Consider the following 11,408-nt stretch of genomic DNA (forward strand, 5'->3'; position numbering starts at 1 on the left):
ATCCTCAACTGATGTGTATTTTAGAATGAATTGAGAGTCTGTATTGAATAGAATTCATTTCTCCATGAATTAATATACAGAGTCAATGCAGTCTCACTCAAAACACCAACATGTTTTGGCAGACCATTTGGAAACTGAGTCTAATAATTATACGGAAGCATAATCTGCAAGACTTCCCAAGTTATGCTTTGAGGAGCAAATATTTTACAGGTAGATTAGTTAGTCATTAAGCAAGATCTAGGCACAAGAAGAAGAAAGGACTAAACCATTGATGGCTAAAGGTCCAGGAAGTAATATGGACTAATAAAATGATTACAATAATGTTGGGTAATGTTCTTCATTACTAAAAATATTGGCATAATTGACAGCAGAGAGGCAGAATACAGAACACATAAGTCCAAGAAAATTTCCGTATGAAAATGATGATCTTTGCCTTGAGAAATGTAAGAAATGATAAACTGTTCAACCAAGGAAACTTATGTGAGAATAGTGGGTAATGTATTTTAGAAACAGGCAATTGCATAACTGAAATTGAAATTGTGAAAGTTTGAACAGGTTATCATTTGTTCAGAAACTTGCATTTAATTTTGCATGTAGAGAAAAAAAATGCAGGTATGGTGTGCTGGGATTTGCTCCTGGAGATGTAGATAATGGAGATAATTATGTACTACATTAAGAAAAGTGACATCATGAAAATTAATTTTAATTTTATTACTTCAGAAGCAAATACAGGTCAATCTGCATTTAAAGAGAAAAAAGATCACCATGGAATCATGCTTGGAGTGTACAATCGGTGTAACACAGTCATGACCAGATTCCACCAAGACTCCATCAAAGAAAATTTGAAAGATGAGGGGCACTTGCAATGGAAAAGGGAGGGTGAGAACATTCAGACTTCCCCAAATGTTGCTGCCATTGTGTTCATTATGGAAATGAAGAGATGGGGTTTCTACTCAGCTCTTGGTCACACTGGATCATCAGAGCCCAGGGGCACCAATGCTTGCCAAGTAGATTTACAAATCCCTTCATGACAAATGGTCTATTTCTTCTTCTTTCATTCATAGTCTCTGTCAAATTTGGGTCCTAATATGTCTTTGAAGATTAAAAGAAAATGGAAATGAAATGATTTCTATTTTTTTCCATATCCCATATCCCTTTCTTAAGCATTGTGCCTGAAATTAGCATCTTATATGTTCCTGTATCTCACTCATTAAAACAATGTAAGTAGATAATTAAAGGGCCACCTGAAGTGGCTCCACTTCTTCTATTGCCTAGTTGGCTCCTCCACAGCCCTAAATTTTGAGTCCAAAGTAGATCTGTTAATAAATCAGTTCCCCAACATTCACCCAGATAAATCCTGGTCCCCTTTCAGGACATAAATTTGTCACATTTCCTCTATATTGGTGTAAGTAATTCTAAATCCTTGATGAGCTCTCTGATTAATCACTATATATATGTATCAGCCCACCCAAAATTTAGGAAGAAAGCTATATATAAACTTCTTAAAGGCACATAACAACAGAAATAAATAAAGTATTCTTTCATTTTCAAATACACACTGTCTTCCCTAAAACAGTTATTCTCCATTATACTAATGTAATGATATTGAGAGGTACACTGAACATAATAGAGTTGTTATGCTGAGTGGTAACTCCAAGTTATGCAGTTTCCATTTTCATTTCAACATATTAATAAATATGTTCTTTATATTGATGGGAAAAGTCAGTACAAAGCAAACACAAAGTATGACATAAGAACAGAAAAATTTTTAGTTTCATTTTTAATCATTTATATGTTTTCCCTGTCTTTAAACCTGTAATAGAATTTTTCTTGATTTTAAACATGACAGAATGGTCATGCACCTGCATCTTGGAGACTAATAAATAAATTGTCTAACCATTGACAGAACACATTTGCTGAGTCACTTGTCTCAGGGCCCCAAAAACCTCCTTGTTTCTCAAGCTGTAAATAACAGGGTTGAGCATGGGGGTGAGGATGATGTAGAAGACAAGAACCTTGTCCTCTGTTGGAGAATGGAGGGATCTTGGGTGCAGATAAGTGTAAGTAAAGACTGCATTGTAGAAAGTCACCACAGTGAGGTGGATACTACGTGTTGAATATACCTTCTTCTTCCCTTCCAGTGACTGCAAACAGTGAATAGCCAGGAGAATCTGGCCATAGGAACATGTGATGCCAGTGAAAGGAGGCACAAGGAAGAAGGCAGTGCTCACAAACACTGTGTACTCATAGACCCAAGTATCCATGCAAGCCAGAGTCAGCATGGCTGGTTCATCACAGAAGAAATGATTTATGTCCTTGAACCAACAATAAGGGATGTGAAGTGCATATGCAGTGTGGGCACAGGCATTGACAGAGCCCATTATCCAAGATCCTGTGGTCATCAGCACACACATAGCTTTGCTCATATGAATGGAATAGTGGAGTAGTACACAAGTTGCCACATAACAGTCATAGGCCATAGATGTCATGAGCAGAGCTTCAGCACCAGCTAAAGTCAAGAAGAAACTCTGAAGCCCACACCCAGTGAAGGAGATAGACTTGTTTTCAAACAGATAACCAGAAGCCATCTTCGGGACAATGGTGGAAATGTAATTTAGGTCAACCAGGAAGAGCTGACTAGTTAAGAAATACATGAGAATGCAGACATGGGAATCCAAGAGGATGAGGAGGATCACAGAGGAGTTGCCAATCATAGCCATTAGGAAAATTAGAATAAGAGAGAAGAGGAATAGGCCAATTCATCATTGGTGGAAACAACCTCAATAAGATGAAATCAGTTCTTGTATGATTATAATTCTCCATGGAATATTCATTGGATTATCTTAATGGAAGAGACAATATATACAAGGAAAATAAAGAATAGTGAACTGCTTAGTTAAATTTAAAAAAATAGATTCTATGTTTAGTCCAACCACAGAATTTCTAAGAACATACACAGCTCCCTAACTGAATCATTAAATTTTCCTATTTTGAACAAGAAACCACACCCCTTTACACAAAGATGCAAGTTAAAAGTACAAGTATTTACCTTCAAAATATTTTGTAACCAAGAAGCAATAAAATAAAATATCCATTACCAATTAAGAATGTATAGATGATTTTCTGTCTGTCATTCAAAGATTGAGAAGTTCAAACATTGTACTTAAATACAGTATGTACAAATTGGAAATCAGTTCCAATGAATAAATGACTGATTCATTGTATGACATATTCGGAATTTGAGTAGCCACACAGAACTGCAACTTATTTCTCATGTTGAGAAGCAAGACCTATTTCTTGAAATCACTATGCCAAACATGACAACCTAAAATTCATTTACCAGTATTTGGCTTTGGATCATAAATGTGTGACTATTTGTTGCCTACTCTTATCAAGTGCAAATTCTACTCTTAATTTTTGATTCCTCCATTAATCGTCCTTTTAACTTCCCAACTCAATTGCTTGCTTTTTCATAGGAGAGACTTGTCAATAGATCCTCTGTAAGGCACATGCATTTTAGTCCCCATGATACTGTTCAAGCTTCCCCAACTATGAGGGGTAAAATATTTTAAATAATTTAAGGTCTCATCTCCCACTTACTTCTTTGTGTGTGTGTGTGTGTGTGTGTATTACATACATATAAAGTTTGTAACAGTCAAAGGTAAAAGTGATAGTTTGATTACACATATTTATTATTTATTACTACTTTTTAGTGTGAAAACACAGCTAAAATCATGGAAATGGAAGGAAATATGTTGTTGTTATCTCAAGAGAAGGGAAAGAAGAAGAAATTTTTGATGAGGGATTTCCATACATCTTGCTAATAGCATTTGAGTGGAGGAAGGTTTATTCAATTAATGGAAAAGAAACTGTCATATCAAAGAAATCATGAAGGTGGTTAAATTGTTTTTTGGAAGAAAGTCTTAGAGTACTTCAATTGTTCCATAAAACTTCCCTGTTTGCTTGGGACTAATGGAGTTCCTAGGATGTTGAGATTTCAAAATTGTTAAAATCCCAAGCAAACTGGGCTGAGCCAAACACTGTATTACTGAAATATTATTCTAAGTACAGTTGTGAGAAGTCTTTTGAGGGAGCTTCCACCATGAAGGTGAGAAATTTTAATAAACTCACATAGTAAAAATTGACTGAGAATACAAACAGAAAGTATGGGAAAAATACTTTTTAAAAATGAAAAGTAATGTCTTGTGAGACGCAAAAGAAATAGTAAATCCGCAGAATAAATATCATTTACTGCTTTTAAAGCAGTACCATGGAACAAGAAAGTGCCCTTGAAAATTAGAATATACAGCTGATATAAATTATTGATTCAGTGATTTGATTCAGTGACTTAAAAGACATTACATATAACTGTCTATGAAAGTAAAATAAAATATAGAGAATGAGGAAAAAATGAAAAATTAGAAAATCAAGAAACCAATGCAGAAGTACAAACAGATGATCCTAGCAGTTCCCAAAATGTATAGAAAAAATAAGGAGATGAAATTGTTAATATTTCTCTGAACGGAAAAAATAAGCCAACATTGAAACAAAATGCAAATAATCCAACAATGTGATTGACAGCTATGTTATTGCATGATTTTTTCCTTGGAAATTCCAAATGCTTTCTTGAGAGCATTGTCTTGATAATTCTAAATATCAGGTATAAACTGCATATTATGAAGTAAAAATAAAAATTAGCCTATATTTAAAATAATAGCTATCAAGTTTCATCATGATTAGCCATGACATGGTACTTTTACATATAAACAATCAATTCTAGAAGACAGAGCAAAGAAGTAAAAGTCCCACAATCCAAGCGGAACATAACTGTACGGAGAGAATGTATTGAGGAAGTGATATATTGGTTGTGATTCTGAGGGAGAACTCATCCACAATAACCTATGGTCAAGGATTTTGGAATCTGCATCAATCATATTTGGAAACATAAAACTAAGCATTGAGGAGGCAGTTAAATTAAAAAGCATTTGATGCTTCTGTGTATGTGGGTATGGGTGTTACTGTGACCATTATTCTACATTGTGGAAGTTTAATTCCATCTGTTTGTCTTTACTTGAATAAAATATTAGAATTGATTTTAAAAATAAACTTGTTTAGAAAAGAAACATTCAAATACACAGCTAAATTGAAAGATAAATGATATGTCATGAGTCATCAGTGTTTATTCAATTAATTATTGATTATTGTGTAGTCTCTGATAAATTCCAATAACTAATTGAGGAAAATGAAAAGTTTTACTTGAAATGTCACTTGAAATTCAGTGTACAGTATAGAATATTAAACTGAGATAAAATATATAACTTATATCAGTATGAATTATTGATACTATTGCCAAAGTGATGTTTGAAATTACTTTTGCTATTGCTGCCTGTTTGAGTTTGCTAGGGCTGCTATAACAAAGTACCAGAGACTAGTTGTATTAAACAACAGAAATGTTTTTGTCTCACAGTTATGAAGACTAGATATCCAAAACTAAGTTGTTGGCCTGACCTTGCATCTCTTAAGGGGATAATCCATTCCATACCACTCTCCAGGCTTCTGGTAGAGGAGCTGTGAAAATTTCCTCTACTTATAAGGTCACCAGTATTAGTGAATTAAGAGCCCATCCTTAGTCCAGTTTGACTTTAACTTAATAGCATCTTCAAAGCCACTGCTGCCAAATGAGATCACATTCATTGGACCACAGGGTAGGATCTTTTTAGAAATACAGTTTAATCTATAAAACTGCCCATCATTTTTTTTAACCTAAAATGGGCTTTCCATGGCAGAATCTCTAAAATGTTTAATGTTTTTGCTAATATTTTAGTTAATAAAAAGTCAGAGAATGTGGTAAAAGACTTTCAAGAAGATCAAAGAAATATTAAATGTTTTATCAACCTTAAAGTTGATCCTGGTATGGTAACTTTTCAATTTTACAATTTACACTCATCTTAAATTCTTAATATTATGTGATATGATTTCATTAAAATTTAAGATCTTCCTAATAAAGATTCATTCATATCCACTGATTGTTTTAATTTTTAAAGTGAAGAAAAATGTGTATGCACATTTCTGTTAGATTATTTTTGCTCCTTTTCTTCTGCTTCCAACCACTGTTAATAACTTAATAACTATTTATATCATGTTTACAATATGTTCATATGTATTTCTTTCAATCACCCTAAAAATTCTGATAGCAGACATCTTCCTTTCCATCGTTACAAAGTAGATGGACAAAGAACAAGACTTGGCATATGCCATTTCTAAACAGGGAGTGGGAAAGATGGGCTCTTATTGCCCAACTCCACCTGACATCCACAGCAGGTGTGTGTCATGCCTGAGAACAAGTTTTGAGGATGTCTACATTTGAGAAAAGTAAAGCTGGAATTCATGGAATTTAAGAGACTTTGCCTAAACCATCAGCTACTAAGATAGTCACCCATTATGAGAGAGAATGCATCAGAAATAAGGATGGCTCATTTTTATCCACACTAAAGTTCTTCAAAGTAACTTTCAATATGAATTCTCTATTTTTTCTTTTTAATGCTATTTTATAGAGATATATTCACCTACTATGCTATCCATGCAAAGTATACAACCAATGAATTCCTTGTTGATGCAAAGTACTACATGGTGGAAAATGTGTGTGAACAGTTATTTAATGACCTAATAAAATCATTTTAGTATTTTAAGTTGCACATGTTAGCACCTTGTCCTTAGAGTCATGCTTCCATATGTTTTCTAGTTTTACCATATTCTCACTTGTTCTGTGCAACAATTCACAAATTCCCAGTTTCAAATGAATGGGAGAGTAGAATCCTTATATCATCACTCACATATTATTGTTTCCTTGTGGTCTCTTAATGGAGTCCAAGTCAGGTGTTGCTTTCAATATAAAAATATCCCTTTATAGAAAGATAAGAACCCATTATCTCTGAAAACCATGTTGCATAAACATATAATCTGTCAAGAGGAAAAAAAATCTCTAATTGCTGCTCAAGTTTGGATGTGTTAACATTTCTGTAACTACTTTCTTAGCATAGACTCATTTCTGTCATTCCCCCTTTTGATGTTTTGAGGTAAGACTTGAGAAAATTTGCCCCAATTTTAGCATTCATGTTTTACTATTGCTAGAGATAGTTCACATTTATTTTCATTGTCATGTAGTTGAAACTGAACTGCAAAGTTTCAAAATCATTTATTTGAGATCAAACAGTGACCTGGTATCAGAACAGTGGCTAAATTTATATTTTCTGGTTTCCATCCAGAGTTCTACCCAAACCATTCTGAAACTCCACTTCCCTTTCTTTTGACTATGACCTCTTAGACTGGAAAAATTCTTACCAGTAAATGACAAATTTTCCAGGGCAATTGCTTTGGTGGTTTAGTATTTTTAACCACCTCAGGTATATGTGCTGAAGGTTCTACTTTTCTTAAGCTTCTGGGAATGTAATCCTCTATGAGATCCCTCATTCCACCAAAACTTTCCTCAGACAATTACAAGATAAGAATGAAAAAGAAGAATTTAAAAAATCGCGTTTTGAGTGCTTTAAACATTAAAAAAGTGGTTTTTGAAATTTATTATTTTATTTATTACTTAAAAATTATATTTCCAATTAAGTAAAATAATTCTATTTTCAATTCTAACCAGGATGCCCTGGTTAGAGTTTGTACTTATGAATATATTTCCATAATATTTTCCATGTTAACATAATAATTTATATATTATATGAACACAAAGAGCAACATATAATTCTCTCTATATACATATATATATGTATAGAGAAAGAGAGAGAGAGAGACAGAAACAGAGACAGAGAGATATATATTACTAGAATATATTCTTTGAATGTGTTCCAGTATGGGAGATGGCTTGATATTGTACATTTCACAAGTAAACTGTACAGCATTTGGCTTCAAACCTCAGATCACATTTTAGCACTGCCACTTATTGGGAATTTGACTTAAGTCTAGTGAATTTAACCATCTGACCTAGTATTCTACAAATCGAAAAGGTATTATAAATGAAAAGAGGTAATTCTTAGTGAGTACATAATACATTTTATGTATGTTATCAGTTAATGTGCTAGTTCTCATATTGGGCATAATTTTGTCTCCCAGGTGTCATTTGACAATGCCTTGAGTTGTAACTCTGGTTGACATAGCTGAGGAGTTCTTTGAATTGTTCACCTCGACTACAGTATCATTTCTTACCGTATAGTCAACGACATTTTGAAGATAAGTTAACATTGACTGAAACATAAATAATCACATGAAGTGGTTGCATGCAAACACTTAGAATATGAAATACATTTCAAACATTCTCTATCTCAGAGATTCAGCTCTATCTCAGAGATTCTATAACCTGCTCAAGCCACATATAAACCACCTACTATATGCTTTTCTCAAAAAAACCCTTTTTCCTCAAGTACTAGAATTCTATTTTCTACATTATCCAATGTGTTAAATCTTATATATCTTTTAATCCTTTCAAATATACAACCGCAATTCATTTCTTTTGTCAGTCAGGGTAAAGAAAGTATTCTATCATATGTGCTTATATCTATTTCAAATCTATTTATATTTTGGCATAGATCACTCACTATTATCAAGTTTCAAATATCCATTTTTCATTTATGTGGCAACAGTAGTTCATACATAACATCAACCACTGAAGTATATTTGACTTCATAACTTTTGATTTTCACTCCAGAGTAGATTACTTGTGACTTGAAAAGTTCTTCCCAGAAAGGAAGAGAACTAATGGCTTAGGCACAAACAGAACTTTGTCTTAAAAAGTGCCTAATAGTCAGTTGGTCCTTGATTTTTATTTTTTAAAGAAATGTACATGGAAATTTTATACCCTTTAGCAAAATAAATATTTAATTTGACATATCTTTGTTAAAGACATTTGGGATTTTTCAGTCGCTTATATTAGTTCTATAGAAAGACCAATTGTTCCTTACTTGTATCAAAGTTCTTCAACGTCAGTTGTATGTTTCTTTCCCATAAAACTGAAACTTAGAATCAGCCTGTTTCATTTCATGGTAGCTCCAAATGATTCACCTGAGCAGACTTTGACAAAGGCTTCTTACATAAAAGCACATCCTCACTGTCAGTACCGGTGTTGATATCATAGGTATGTCTTTGGAGACAAATCTGCACCATTTACTGTACACTTCCTTATTCGCATGTTTATTTAATAATCTTTTTTGTTCACTTGGCAATGCCCCAATGAGACTGGAATGATGGAAGACGAATCAGTGCATAAGGTTGGATGACCATAGGCCAGGCCCAGGTTTGGAGGAGGGTATGTATTGGGGGGATTAGAAAGGTTTTTACAACATTTTCAGATGTTTTCACAGGCTGGGAACCGTCAATTCAATGGGAAAAAAGACAAATATTTTTTTCATTTCACTCCAAAAAATATTATTGCACTGAAATTTTCTATATTTGTATACTCATATTCAATAAATGTATAGAAAAAGTGTGTCTTATCATAGTAGTACTTTTTAACTCATTTGCCAGCAACTGAATTGGCAAACACAGCTGGAAATCAAAATAAGATGGAAAGAGTATACTTTTAAAATATGCAAATATATTTGCATGTATTTACTTTGTTAAATCAATTTATTTTAAAATATATTAAATGCTATTGATTTGGCTGAAATGTTTAATGGTTCATGAACTTTTGATAACTTTTTCCTTTAATTTTTTGGTAAAATGTATTATACATTTAAAGTTTTCCATTATGCTAGGAAAGACCAGATAAAATAATGTGTATTAAAAGGCAGTTGAAGTATTACTAACTATAGTCTATGATATTTTTAAAACATGCACTAATGCACTATTATGCACTATTCTAGATAATACCTAATTTTTCAAATATTTTAAATTAATAGTAATGTGTATTTACTGTAAACATTTTCAAAGTGAAAATGATTCAAAATTACTGGCATAAAGAATTATCTAAAATTAATGAAAGTACATTGAATTTGCAAAACAATGCTACATCAAAGAATGGTCTTTTGTGAAGGTTAAACACATGGTTTAGTAAATAAACAGTAAATCCTTGATAATTCAGAACACAGTGTTTCTTTATTAGTGAATAAAAAAAATTTATAATGAAAGGGAGGCAAAAGCCCTTATTGATATGGGAAAGGAATTAGTACAATTTTCTACAGGAAAGTAAGATATTTTAGATCTTGAGTTCCAACTACCCCTTGGGGTGACAAATGTAGGTGTAGGGTATGGGAATGGAAACTGTAGATGTATTTGGTGAATTTCCACACCTTGGAAGCTCTTCTTGGGGTCTCAGAGCAGGATCAATCTCAGGGGACCCACAATAACAAGTACACAGGTAGATTACCAGAGAGAAGTCTGCTCAGGATGGATGGCTGTGTGTTGAGTCAATCACTTTGGATAGCTTTAGAAATCAGGGTACATCAATCTTACTCATGAGGTAAGGCAATACACTGATGCACAGGAATTCCTTGACCTAATTGTTCCTCAGACTGTAAATTAGGGGATTCAGTGCAGAGATAATATACAAAACCAACACAGTATTATCATGCTTAGTTGACTTGTAGAGTTAGGGTCTCATGTAAATAAAAATAGCAGCTCCATAAAAGAATCCTGCCACAGCCAGATAAAATGGGAATTTTGGGCAAAAACCTTGCAGGCTTCTGTGGATTGCATGTGGAGAACAACAGCTAGAATGAGTATTTAGGAAGTCAGAATTAAGGAGTTTGGGACCAGAGGCATTAACACACAGCAAATATACATGGCATACTCAAAGATAAATGTGTCAGCACAAGCCAAGTGCAACAGTGTTGAAGCTCACAGAAGAAATGATCATTCTCATGTGATTTGCAAAATGAGAAGGTTAGGGTAATGGCAGCCTGCATAAGCCCATCGGTTGCTCCCAGAAACCAAGACCACAAAATCATGCTCAGGCATAATTTCCAGCTCATAAGGACAAAGTATTGCAGTGGGTGACATAGCAGTTGAAGGACATGGCTGTCAGGAGGAAGGACTGCCCACCATCTGGCATGAGGAAGAGGATGATTTGTTATCCACATCCAGCAGAGATGTACTTATTTTCAGTTAAAAAGTCAGCTGCCATTTAGGCCACAATGGTGCAAACCAGCATCATGTCCGTGAGGGAGAGTTGGCTCAGTAGGAATTACATCAACATGCGAAGGCTGGGTTCATTGTGGATCAGCAGAGTCATGAGGGCAAACCCCAGAAGGCAACTGAAGACAACTGGCACAATATTGTGAATGTAATTAATGTCACTGAGTTGTACAAATGAAAGTCATTAAAACAGGACCCTTGTGCTAAATACGTATTATCAAATTAAGATATTTTAAAAATTACAAAGGGGAGAAGGGGGCCAAGATGGCGGCTTA

At 33.9% G+C, this 11,408-nt stretch overlaps 1 pseudogene; it reads right to left on the bottom strand.

Annotated features, from left to right (window-relative positions):
* Window positions 1–1,892: 1,892 nt before the first annotated feature.
* LOC143686583 (olfactory receptor 2L8-like) lies at window positions 1,893–2,823 on the bottom strand (annotated as a pseudogene).
* Between the last annotated feature and the right edge of the window lie 8,585 nt (window positions 2,824–11,408).

This window comes from Tamandua tetradactyla, chromosome 6 (genome assembly GCF_023851605.1).
Source record: "Tamandua tetradactyla isolate mTamTet1 chromosome 6, mTamTet1.pri, whole genome shotgun sequence".
NCBI lineage: Eukaryota > Metazoa > Chordata > Mammalia > Pilosa > Myrmecophagidae > Tamandua > Tamandua tetradactyla.